At 41.6% G+C, this 12,478-nt stretch overlaps 1 pseudogene; it reads right to left on the bottom strand.

The window, feature by feature from the left end:
• Positions 1-4,884: 4,884 nt before the first annotated feature.
• Positions 4,885-11,452, bottom strand: LOC147462299 (uncharacterized; annotated as a pseudogene).
• Between the last annotated feature and the right edge of the window lie 1,026 nt (positions 11,453-12,478).

The raw sequence follows: 12,478 nt of genomic DNA, 5'->3' as shown, positions 1-12,478 counted from the left end.
GATTGAGGGGGGGAGTATATGTCTCATGAATTTAATGCATTTCTAGCTAGTCGTGGGATAAAACACCAATGTACAGTGCCTTGTACACCTCAGCAAAATGGTGTTGATGAGAGGAAAAACAGGTCACTGACAGAAATGGCACGATGTATGGTCAAGTCAAGCTTTGCCACATTCTTTTTGGCTTGAGGCCATCATGTGTGCCACTTATGTACTTAACAGGTGTCCTACAAAAGCTTTGCATTCTATTACTCCATATGAAGCATGGCATGATAGAAAGCCTTCTATTGAGCACATGCGTGTATTTGGCTGTTTGGCATATGCTTTGGTGCCACAAACACAGCGCAGAAAATTGATGATAAGGATGTCAAATGTATTTTTGTTGGTTATAGTGCTGAAAGCAAAGGTTACAGGTTATATCATACGCAAACAAAGTGTATTTTGGTTTCATGGGATGTAGTGTTTGTGGAAGATTCTGTTCAGCCCTTGCTATCATGTACTAGAGACAGTAATGTAAGCTCACAGGACATTTATGACACTTTGTTGCCTCTTTTTAGTGGGGTGGAAATACGAACGTAATTTCCAATGAGGCAAATGTGCAGCCTATGGGGGTTTCTGAAAATGTTACAGATCAGCCTATTACTAATGCACATGTACATGATGTACTTGATGAGGAAAGGGCTGAAAATGAGCAGGCTAGAGGTATGCCAAAATGGCTGGTGCACACTTTGCGTGACAATAAATTGGATGCACCTTTGTCTAGCCGTACTCGTTCAGGCTCTTGCCATGTATCTTATGCATCAGATTGTTATGCTTTGGCTGTGTCTAGCTTACATGATGTTGAGGAGCCTTTGTCTTTTGGTGAAGCACAGAATTCAGAAAATTGGATGGCTGCCATGCAATCAGAATATGATGCACTTATAGAAAATGACACATGGACTTTATGTGATTTGCCTCCTGGCAAAAAGGCCATTGGTACAAAGTGGGTTTACAAGTTGAAATGCAAGCCGGATGGTGAGATCAATCGCCATAAGGCTCGACTTGTTGCAAAGGGTTATGCACAACAAAAATGCATTGATTATGAAGAGACTTTTTCTCCCACTTGTCGTATGACTACTGTGCGTTTTCTATGTGCATTGGCAGCTCATTTTGGTTGGGATGTACATCAATCATACATTGTTACTACTTTCTTGAATGGTGACATATTTGAGGAAGTTTATGTAACGCAGCCTCGCGGTTTTGTCATAAAAGGACAAGAGGACAAAGTGTGCAGATGTAAGAAGGCTTTGTATGGGTTGAAGAAATCTCCTCGTGGTTGGTATGAGAAAGCAAATGTACTCATTTGGTCAACCAAGGCTTTCGTAACAGTCCAACAGAAAGCACATTGTATGTAAAGCGTGAGGGTGTTGTACTTCTCATTGTGGTTCTTTATGTCGATGATTTGCTAATCACTGGACCAAATGAGAGACATATTGCTGAATTTAAGGCTGATTTGAATGCTACTTTCAAGATGAAAGATTTGAGGCTGTTGCATCATTACTTGGGTATACAGTTTAAGCAGTGTGATGGTGGTATTGCCTTGTGTCAGAAAAGTTACATAGAGACATTGCTATGTAAGTTTGGACTTGAGGTCCTATTGCCACTCCCATGGAAACAGGTTTGAGTTGAGTCTACATGATGCTGGCGATCCTGCTGATGTCACTCTTTACCAAACTATTGTTGGCTGCCTCATTTATGTATGCAACACGAGGCCAGATATTCAGTTTGCAGTCTCATAGGTCAGCAGATTTATGCATAGCCCAGGGTCTAAGCATTGGCAGGCTGTCAAGAGGATTTTTCGCTACCTTAGTGGCACTTTACATCTTAGCTTGTTTTATCCCAAGGGGGATCATTGCCGCCAGACTTACATGCTTTTTCGGACTCAGATTGGGCTGGTTGTTTTGACACACGGGTGTCCACAAGTGGTTTTTGTTTCATGCTTGGCAGTTCATGTATATCATGGTTGAGCAAGAAGTAACCTAATGTGACCACTTCGAGTTGTGAGGCTGAGTACAGGGTAGTCTTCACAGCTACGGTTGAGTGTGTATGGCTCAGACGCCTTATGGATGATTTGGGTGTTGGACAGGACAGTGCCAACACTATCTACACTAACAGTTAGAGTGCATTGGTAGTTGTGAGGAACCCAATTTTCCATGTTCGCATGAAAATTTTCAAATTGACTCTCTATGGTTTGGTTATCCCCTTTTAGCACTTATTTTAGGGTTTACGTCAGCCTTTGAGTTCTGACCATCAAAGCTCCAAATTTTCAGACTTTATGGTCGTTTTGCCCAAAATATGGTTCTCAATCATTTTTACCCCGATCTTTCAGCCCCAAATTGATGGTGGAAGTTTATACTTACCTTACTTCTAAGTACTTAAATAAAACTAGAAAGAAAAACAAACAAAGGGTACAAAATAAAGTCGAAACAAAAAATGGTACAACACGTTGAAAGTAATGAGAAAATCGAAGAATGAAATGCTTTTGACTATCTCACTCACAACTCTCTTTACCACTTGAGAATAGATCTAGCAAGTCCGTGACTTCTAAACTTTACCAAGCACTAAACATCCATGTTTAGCCGCTTCACTGCTAGGGTGTAAATGGAATGGAAAGACAAATCTTCAAAAAAGAACACTATGAATATGCACTAGGTCACTCACCATATAAGGATCATTCCCCAGCAACAGTGCCAATGTTAGCGGGTCGCCACGACGGACGTCTGTAGCATAGCTATTTGGCAATAACATAATGTCAATACTCAAGGAAGCGACTCGGATGGAGCAGAGAGAATCTTTGAGATTGCTAGTCCTCAAGAAGTGAATCTAACAAGCAAACGCAACAACTCAAGAAGCTAACCACCACTCAATGATCGAAAAATCTACCTATGTGCTTTCTCACCGCTTTGATCGTCATACCATTTTGGCACACTTGAACGAACTCAAAATGTAACAAAATTATAGGGGGAGGTCTAAGACACCTAGGGGCACTATCCTACGAAGTTTTGTTGCGATTCGGAAAGGTACCAAAATCATGATCCATCATGATTAAGGTCCTGAAAACTACAACATAACTATCCACAAAGTTGCCCTACGGTCTAGGAACACTTTCCTATGGTTGAAACGTCAAAAAACAACAATTTAAGCTCTCGAATCTAAAGACTAAGCTCTCGAATCTAAAGACTAAGCTCACTAACATATAGTCGCAAACAACAACAGAACTGTCAATGCTTACACTTGAATGAAAGAGCATGGAAAGGGGAACACTATGCCAATTTTGGAATTGAAAATGGATTATGCAATCATTAGAAAAGTTGACTACAAGTTGGAGTAGCTTGTCCGCTTGAGCAAACGTACAGTAGAGCTCTTTCTTCTCCCAAGATAAGATTCCCTTCACATTAATGCTATTGATTTTTATACCTAGGGCTTTCTAAATGGCTAGTGATTGGCTCAAATGGGCCTTTACATGTATCATGACAGAATTACAACTTCGGGGATCAACTTGCTACTTTGGAATCAGGATTTACACACAGTGTAGTTACACTATCTCGGAAAAATAATAGAGTATAAATGCGATGTTCAGCTAAGTGTCCGGCCAGGTGGACGCCTGTTTAGTCAATCCTCCAACACACTCACATGTGGGAGAATTGCGATGCCATGTGGCAACTCTTGGATATTGAACCCCTATGGGGTTTTCTAAAAAACCATTGAACTTAGAAAAAAAAAACGCTTTCTTGAAACTCTCCCTATTTTCTACTCCGTAATACAGTGAACAAGCCACGAAGACCAACTAAAAGCTTATATCCCAAACTTTGACTCCATCCACCCGCTCTACATTCTTGCTCTCCCAAGCCCTCGAACTATTCCTCTTAAAACGGGAAAAGATGTCCTTTGCACCGATATTTTTTGCCTTCTTCCTATCAACGTCAACTGGGCATATCTTTGTGGTCACAGCTCCGATCGACGTTCTACAACTTCTAGCAGACTTCATATATTTCACACTATCTCTACAAACACTGGCAAGCTCAAGAAAACCCTTGCATGCATGCTTACGAAGGTGACCAAACTGGCATAGAATTGGCCCTTTGCAAAATTGCATCTGCTCATAAGTTGGACTCTGATTGCCGAACCGAAAAGACCGACACACACCATGAATTGATCACTTTGGAAATATCCATTCACCTCAGTTCTAATCATCCATTTGCACCCATCCATGTTGATGGGGATCTACAAACCACCTCTACCCTCAAGCTACCATAACTTGCTCACGGTACTTGTGATTGATGAGCTGTGTAATGGGGTTGATCAAGAAAGGCTTATACAGATTCTGCATATTCCCTGATAATTGCCTAACACTTAACCAACCACCAATACAGAACTACACAATATGTATGCACTTCAAACCTTTAGATACTTCATCGACAAGATCAAAGGAAATACATATATCTCATATTTATACTCGGGATTTCATCAGTTATTCATCAGACATAGATCAGAATCAGAACAGACAATAGATAGATAGATATAACTGCCGCCTTCCATTTCCCATCATCATCACACACCAGCGTCATCCCCTTACTTCCTTACATCATTGAAGATCACAAAAGATACAAAAGCCCCTACGAAAAGTTACATCCTTTCACATATTGTCTTTTCCTGCTTACTTCCTAATAGGTTTCTGATTATCTCCTGAGTTGACTCTGACCTGATAACTTCCTGATAGGAATCTGAAGTCATCCTGACAGTTCCTTGACTGCATATTAATTATGGTAAAGGTCCCCTTTACCACCTGGCACACCCGGTGGTACCAAAAAGAAACTTTTTGGCGACTTGAACCCACAATTCCCTTGATTACTCCTTTTGTTCAACCTCCAGCACACCATCTTCTTGAGTAAGCATTTCTTCAACTTTGTCCTCCACATTTTGCAATTCTGTATCTCCCTGATCATCTACTATCAGCTGTTGCAAGCTTTCTTCTTCATTAATCTGCGCCTACTGCATCAGATTTGTTTCAAGGACAGTCTTCTCCTTTTCTGCAACCACACTGTTTTTCCCCTGATCTGCAATCTCTTCAGAAAACTTTTCCAATTCCTGATTATCTTTTTTCACATGCTGTGCAATTGTATCCACTAAAGTATCCAACATTGGAGTCTTTAGTACATCATCTTCCTGAACACCCTCTTTTTCAATCTGTTTGCTGTTCTGTGACTGTTGCTCAAGGAGAGAGTTATATTTTTCATGTAACTCCTCATACTGAAATTTCAGTAACTCATACTCCTCCTTGTTTTCTTCTTTGGCAAATATTTCATATGGTTTAGACATCACTTCTTCTAGCATGACTCCCAGATTTTGCCAAATTTGTTCTCCCTGCTTCCTCAGTTGAGCCTTCATGTCTTCAACCTCCTCAGGTGACAAGTACCATCCATCAATTGACAACTCATCATCTGTGCATTCTCTAATTTGCTTTTCCACATCTTTACAGGCTGCCACTCTATTCAGCAGAACCCTGTTGTCTGCTTCTAAAGCTACATTAGTATTTGCTAAATTCCCCAACTCCATAGTTAATACTGCTTTCCACTCATTCTGCCACACTTTGTACATTTTTGCATTGCTCTCGCTTCTCTGCAAATGACCCTGAAACATCTTTAACTTTTCTTCCATTTTCTGATTTTGCTCTGATGCTGCCTTGAGCTTCTCCTGCAACTCTTCAATTTCCTCCACTGTCATTGTCTTTTTACTCAACTGCCTTGCCAATTCTTCTTTCTCCTCCACAAGTTTTCCATTTGTCCTTTCCAAAAGTACACTGTTCATGTTCTGCTGCTCCACAAACTCCTTTAATATCTCTACAGACTCTAAGGCTTTTGAGTATGTAACATCTTGAAAAAATTGTTTAACAAGAGACTGTTTGATATCCTGTTGCTTCTTTCCACTCTCAGTCTCCTTGGTCTGCACGACATCTAACCTTCTTTTCTTCAACTTGATGGAACGCTTCACCGGAGTTGTCTGAGCCCCCACAATCTTTATCTGTCCATCTTCCTCTTCAGCCCAGAATTTTGGAATCTCTACATCTGTATTCAACCCCATAGTTTCCATACATTCACCATGTGAATACTTTGCTGACCACATACTCTTATATATGCCTGTCTTGGACTCATGATACTTCTTTGTCTTCATTTCCCTGTCAATCATCTGCTCGGAATCCAATAGTTCATGCTGCCCAAATACTTCCTGACTATGTCCTTCCTGTCTGTCAGCCACCTGTCTTGACCCTGATGGTGTCATCGCCCTCAATACACCATTACTCTTTACATGCATGAAAATTGCAGCAATCAAAGGTCCCACTTTTGTACTTCTTTGCACTCTTTTCTTTTCTTTGAAAAATACCTCTGAATGTATTCTTTCATACAACATTGTTGCCCATCCAAATCTCTTACCCTTCTCTGCCATGCTGAGAATTGCATAATTCTCTCTTGATATGTAATCCAATTTCACCAATAACATGACCCTTTCCAAAAACCATTTTATTTGCTGCAATCTCTCTGCATCAGACACATTTTTCAAAGCAAAATAATTGCGAGTACCTTCACTCTTCCCGAATTCTGCATCCATGTCCTCCTCAGATGCTTTGTCCACCGCATTATCAATTCCTTCAGGCAATCCAAGTACTGTCACCACTAATGCTGCTAACAAGTAAACTCCGTGTCCCACTAATCCATTACAATCTATAAGTTGCGCCATCATCATGCCTGTTTGAGTCGTGAAACGCCAGTGTGTCCATGGCAACTGTGCATACTCCAATAGCTGAATAGACTGCAGCCATCGTGCATGTTTGGGTTGGAAGGAATCGATCTCCACCTTAAAATCCATGAGATGATGCTCTGTTGCTTGTCTGGCCTTCATTTGAAGTGGTGTCAGCTGCTGTACATCCTCTTCCTCATCGTCGATCTCCACCATTGTTCCAGGGCTTGGCCTTGCCGATCTCAGCCTCCTCCTTTGCACCATCGCTTCAAAATCTGCAGCTTCTCCAGCTACCGGCGGCGTACGCTGGGCTTGCTCTTCACCTAGCAACACACTCTTTCTCTTCTGCATGGCGGGCACTAACGCTGACGCACTATTACTTGAGATGTCAAGTCCTCTGTCAGTTTGAAAACACGAAAATGTGGTCTCACACTCCACCTTCACTTCTCTATTCATAATACCTCGTACCCCCGAATCGAGAAAATATATTCCCACCTCATTTTGATACTCTTTTTGAGGAACCTCCCCTTCAAATAATTTCAACCGATACCCATTCAGTGGTTTTCCAAACTGGTTCCCAACTTCATCCTGTAACACAAAAGTTCCTGGCCCTCTGACTTCTGCTATCTGATAAGGCCCTACATATCTCAGCTTGAGTTTCCCTGGTCTTGGCCCCAACTTACTGTTATATACCATGACCCAATCTCCTTTTTTAAAAAATTTGAACTTAATGTGTCGAGACACCCATGCTTTCCTTCTGTTCTGCACTGCTTCTGCCAAATAAGCACTCAGAATCCTATCCTCCTCCAATTTCAACAAGGATTCCTCCCTGAAAGGTATAGACTCTTCTGGAGACAGTCTATGCTCAGCTGCAATTCTCAAACTAGGAACTACAAATTCCATTGGTACTACTGCTTCTAGTCCATATACTAGCCTGAAAGGTGTGTGACCTGTTGTCACCTTGAAAGCTGTCCTGAAAGCCCACAAAGCAGAATCAAGCTTTGTATCCCAATCCTTCCTATTGTCCTCCACAATCTTCTTCAAAATTTTGATCAGGATCTTATTAGTACTCTCTGCCTGTCCATTTGCTTGTGGATAATACAATGTAGACTTCTTGTGTATTATCAGGTGTGACTCAGTCAACTTCTTGATCACTTTGTTGAGGAAATGTACTCCTTGATCTGAAACCAATCCACAGGACACCCAAATCTGGTCATAATATTCCTATAGAGGAATCTTGCCACACTACCTGCAGTATTATCCCTTAGTGCCACTGCTTCAACCCATTTTGTTGCATAATCAGTAGCCACCAGAATATATCTGTTTTGAGTATTTCTTGCAGAAGGAATAATAGGTCCCATGAAATCTAACCCCCACTTTTGAAAAGGTTCAATTGGTACCACTGGTTGCAAAGGCATCCTATCTGCATCATTTGGCCTTCCATCCCTCTGACAGAACAAACACTGCCTGCAATAGTTGTAAGCATCCTTATGAATACTTGGCCACCATAACCCTGCCTGAAATACTTTTCTAGCAGTTACTTCATGAGAAAAGTGTCCTCCAGCATTGCCCCAATGAGCCTGTGAAAGAACTGCCTTTTGTTCAGCTTTCCTGAAACACACCTTCTGATCACCTGATCTATTCCTTTCTTGTATAACATTCCTGATATTACCATAAATGATCTGCTCCTCAATGCCAACCTCTTCCTTCTATCTGAAGTCATCTCTTCTGGAAAAAAACACTCCACCAAGAACTGAAACATCTCATCATACCAATCTTCTGCTATCAGACCTGTCACCACCTGAAACAGTCCTGCATCAGGTAATTCATCAGGCACTCCATCTGGTGGTTCTCCTGTCTCCAATCTGCTCAAGTAATCTACAATGGCATGCTCTTTCCCCGGTGTATGCACCACACTATAGTCAAATTCCTGAAGTAAAAGAACCCATCTTGCCAACCTGCCTGACAACTGTGGTTTATTAACCATATAGATCAAAGCTTGATGATCCACATGAAACACCACCTTATTGGCCAACAAGTAATGCCTGAACTTCTTCAATGCATAAACCATGCCTAAACCTTCTCTTTCAGTTACTGAATAGTTCCTTTCAGCAGAGGATAGCACCCTGCTTGCATAATAGATAGGTCTAAACCATCCCTTCTCACTCTCTTGCATCAGGACTGCTCCCACTGCACAATGACTTGCATCCACAAATATATGGAATGGCAAATTCCAATCTGGAGAAATTAGAATTGATGCCACCACCAACATCTTCTTCAATAATTCAAAGGCCTTTTGCTGATCAGTAGACCATAAGAATGGTACATCCTTCTTGGTAAGCTTTGTCAGTGATTGACAAACATATGCCAAATACCTCAAAAATCTGTTATGCCACTTTACTTGTCCCAAAAACCTTGACAACTGCTTCAAGTTCTTAGGTACTGGTGCCTTCAGAATTGCCTCCACCTTCCTGGAATCAATGGCAATCCCTTCTTTTGATATCACATGTCCCAAAAGAATCCCACTGCTTACTGCAAATGCACACTTTTCAGGGTTCAAAGAAAGTCTAGCTTCCCTGCACTTCTGCAAACAGAGCCTGAGATGTCCCAAATGCTCATCTTTTCTCCCAAAAACACTGAAATCATCCAGGAACACCCTCATAAAAGTTGTCAAGAAAGGAGCAAACACTTGCTGAACCCACTTCTGAAAAGTAGGAGGTGCATTTTTCAATCCAAACCCCATCACATTGTAAGCAAACACTCCCCATTCTGTAATAAAGGTTGTTTTTTCTCTGTCCTCCACTGCCATCCTGATCTGATTATAGCCACTAAAACCATCCAAAAAGCTATACATTTCATGTCCTGCAACCGCATCCAACATTGTATCACAATATGGAAGTGGAAAAGGATCAGTCAGTGTGGCAGCATTCAACTTCCTCCAATCCACACAAACCCTGATCTTCCCATTCTTCTTTGGAACAACCACTATTGGAGATAACCATGTCACCTTGTCAACCAGGTAAATGAAACCTACTGCCAAAAGCTTGTCCAATTCCTCTTTCACCTGCTTAGCATAACTTGGGTTTAATCTGTATCTTTGTTGTACCACTAGGACTACATCAGCCTTCAGGTTGATCCTGTGTTCACAAAAAGCTGGATCCACTCCTTTCATGTCACTGTAGTGCCAGGCAAATACATCCTTGTATTCCCTGAGTAAACCCTGCAGTCCTCTTTTAAAATTCTGATCCAGATTGACACTGACCCTGACCTTCTGAGAATTCCCCTCTGTTCCTAGATCCATGTCTTCCAAATCATCTTCCCTTACCCTTGAACTTTTTGAAAGATATTCCTCAAAATCTTTCTCTGCCCTGATCTCTGCCTGTTTCTGTTCTGCCTCCAAATCAGATCCTTCAGGAAACAGCTTTCTCTTGTCCAATTTTTTCTTCAATTTCTCCACCTTGGGATCATTAGCTACATATTTCTCTGCAATATTTTGTACATCCACTTCAAATATTGGAATGACAGAAGAATTTACCCTCAAAAATTCCTCTTCCTCATCTTCTTCCAATTCTGGAGCCATATTGATTGTTTCTGCATGCAAAGGTCTGCAATCAGGTGGAAGTATTTTGCTGGCCACCATCTTCATTTTCACCTTTTTCTTGCCCTGTCTCAATATCACATAATCTGCTCCCCAATGTTGCTTGACTTTTGCTGCTCTAAGCCAAGGTCTCCCAAGAATCATAGGATATGACTGAGAAGACTTTTCCAACTGCAACACCACAAAATTGACTTTAAACTTGAGACCTCCAATCTCAATTTCCTTATTCCTGACAATCCCTAATGGCTGGATCCTCCTCTGATCTGCCATTTTCACTTGAAATGGTGCCGGATCCCAAAAGGTAATGTTCATCTGCCTGCATGTTTCCTCTGGAAGTACATTCACTCCTGATTCTCCATCAATCAACACTCCTGGCATAAATATCTGATCCATCTTTACACTGATCACTGGAACTTTGTAATCAACATCTGCAGGTTGCATTTTTGTTGCCTCAATCTCCTGATCCGGATCTTCATTTGTCTGTAAGTCAATCGGATTCTTTCCCCCATACTGTTGTTTTAACTTCTGCATGAATTGGTCTGCAAAGCTTGGTACCAAACTCAAAATCTGCCTCAAACTGATCTGAGTAGGTGCTTCCATTAATGCATCAAAAAACTCCTCAGACATCTTGACTGCAGCTTTCTTCTGTACAGTCAGCGCCTGATCATGTCCTTTACCAACTCCTTCCTGTATTCTGTCCGCCGGATACCTTACTATTGCCTCAGGGACTTCCTGAGTTTCCCTTCTTTTATCCTCCTGTCGCTTGTTCACTTTATTTGTCTCCTTCAATACTCCCATTCTAATCTAGTCCTGAACCTTCCAGTCGATTGGTTGTTGTTCTTCTTTTTTCTGAACCTTATCCCCCTTTACCTTTCCTGACGACCTGGTTACCACCATAGCTCCAGGAACATTATCCCCCTCTTTAACTCCTTCAATCGAGACACACTCTGTACAATCACATTGGAACAGGTTGCTTGATTCCCCTCCTCCACAGCAGTGCTCATTAGGCATCCGGGCCCTATCAGGATCCACTTTGGCATTCATCAGGAACTCTTCAGATTCTTGTTCTTCTTCTTCCAACATGACAACATTTAACTGTGCAGGAGGCCTTTGTTGAGGCTGGCCGCCTTTATTATTATTATATTGTACTATAGGGATCCCCCTCTCACTCGTGTGTTTGCACCACAGGGTGCATTCAGGTCCCTGTCTGTGCCCTTGTGTTCCACAATAGGTACACGGTAAATTTCCTCCCATTCTGTCCTGATTCCTTTGATTACCCCACCCTTCTTGGGCTTGAAGTCTCTGAATAGGACCTGAATTTCCCCAGTTTCTAAAATTCTGTGGCCTTCCCTGAGGCCCTCCTGCAATCATGACATTCGCTGCAGGTGGATTCATTCTTTGCTGCACCCTTTCTGGAATGCGTCCCCGATAATTTGGATTGTACCAACATCTTTCATCACTATGGCCAAACACTTGACATGTTTGACAATAAGGCCTCTCTGGCATACCCAGTTTTGTAAGACCCAAATTCTTCAATTGACTGACAATCATCTGACTGATGTCTTCTTTTCCAGGAACTGTCTTCTCCCTGCTTTTACCCTTTTTCTCTTTGTCCTTCTCCTGCCTGGAGGATTTCTTCTTTTTCTTCATACTTTTCTTCTTCTTTTTCTTTTTCTCTGACCAATCATCATCTTCTTCATCAGAATCCTTTTCAGACTCTGAGTCTTCCTCATCTGAGGAGTCATCTGTTTCTTCATCATCTTCTTCATCCTCTGAATCTGATTCTTCCCTTTTGGAAGATTTCTTTCTCTTCTCAAGGCTTCCATACCTTCTTTCTGCCCTTGTGGCGGCTTCCACCAACTCATTGAAATCTGCTTCATTGTTGATCACTCCTCTTCCTGCTACTGAACTGCGCAGCTCCAGATTCAATCCTCTACAAAAATAATCGCCCAACTGTTCAAATGATGGCCTCTGTGCTGCCAACAATCTGTTGTTGAGGTTTCTAAATTTCTGAGCATAGTCTTCCACTAGCAATTTTCTTTGCTTCATCTTTCTCATTTTGATCAAGATATCCTCAGGGGTCTTTTCCTCCCTGAATCTTGCCAAAAA

This window comes from Adiantum capillus-veneris, chromosome 2, assembly GCF_014529385.1.
Source record: "Adiantum capillus-veneris isolate H3 chromosome 2, ASM1452938v2, whole genome shotgun sequence".
Lineage (NCBI taxonomy): Eukaryota > Viridiplantae > Streptophyta > Polypodiopsida > Polypodiales > Pteridaceae > Adiantum > Adiantum capillus-veneris.
Note: the sequence above shows the minus strand (reverse complement) of the source record. Positions and strands in the feature narration are given on the sequence as shown.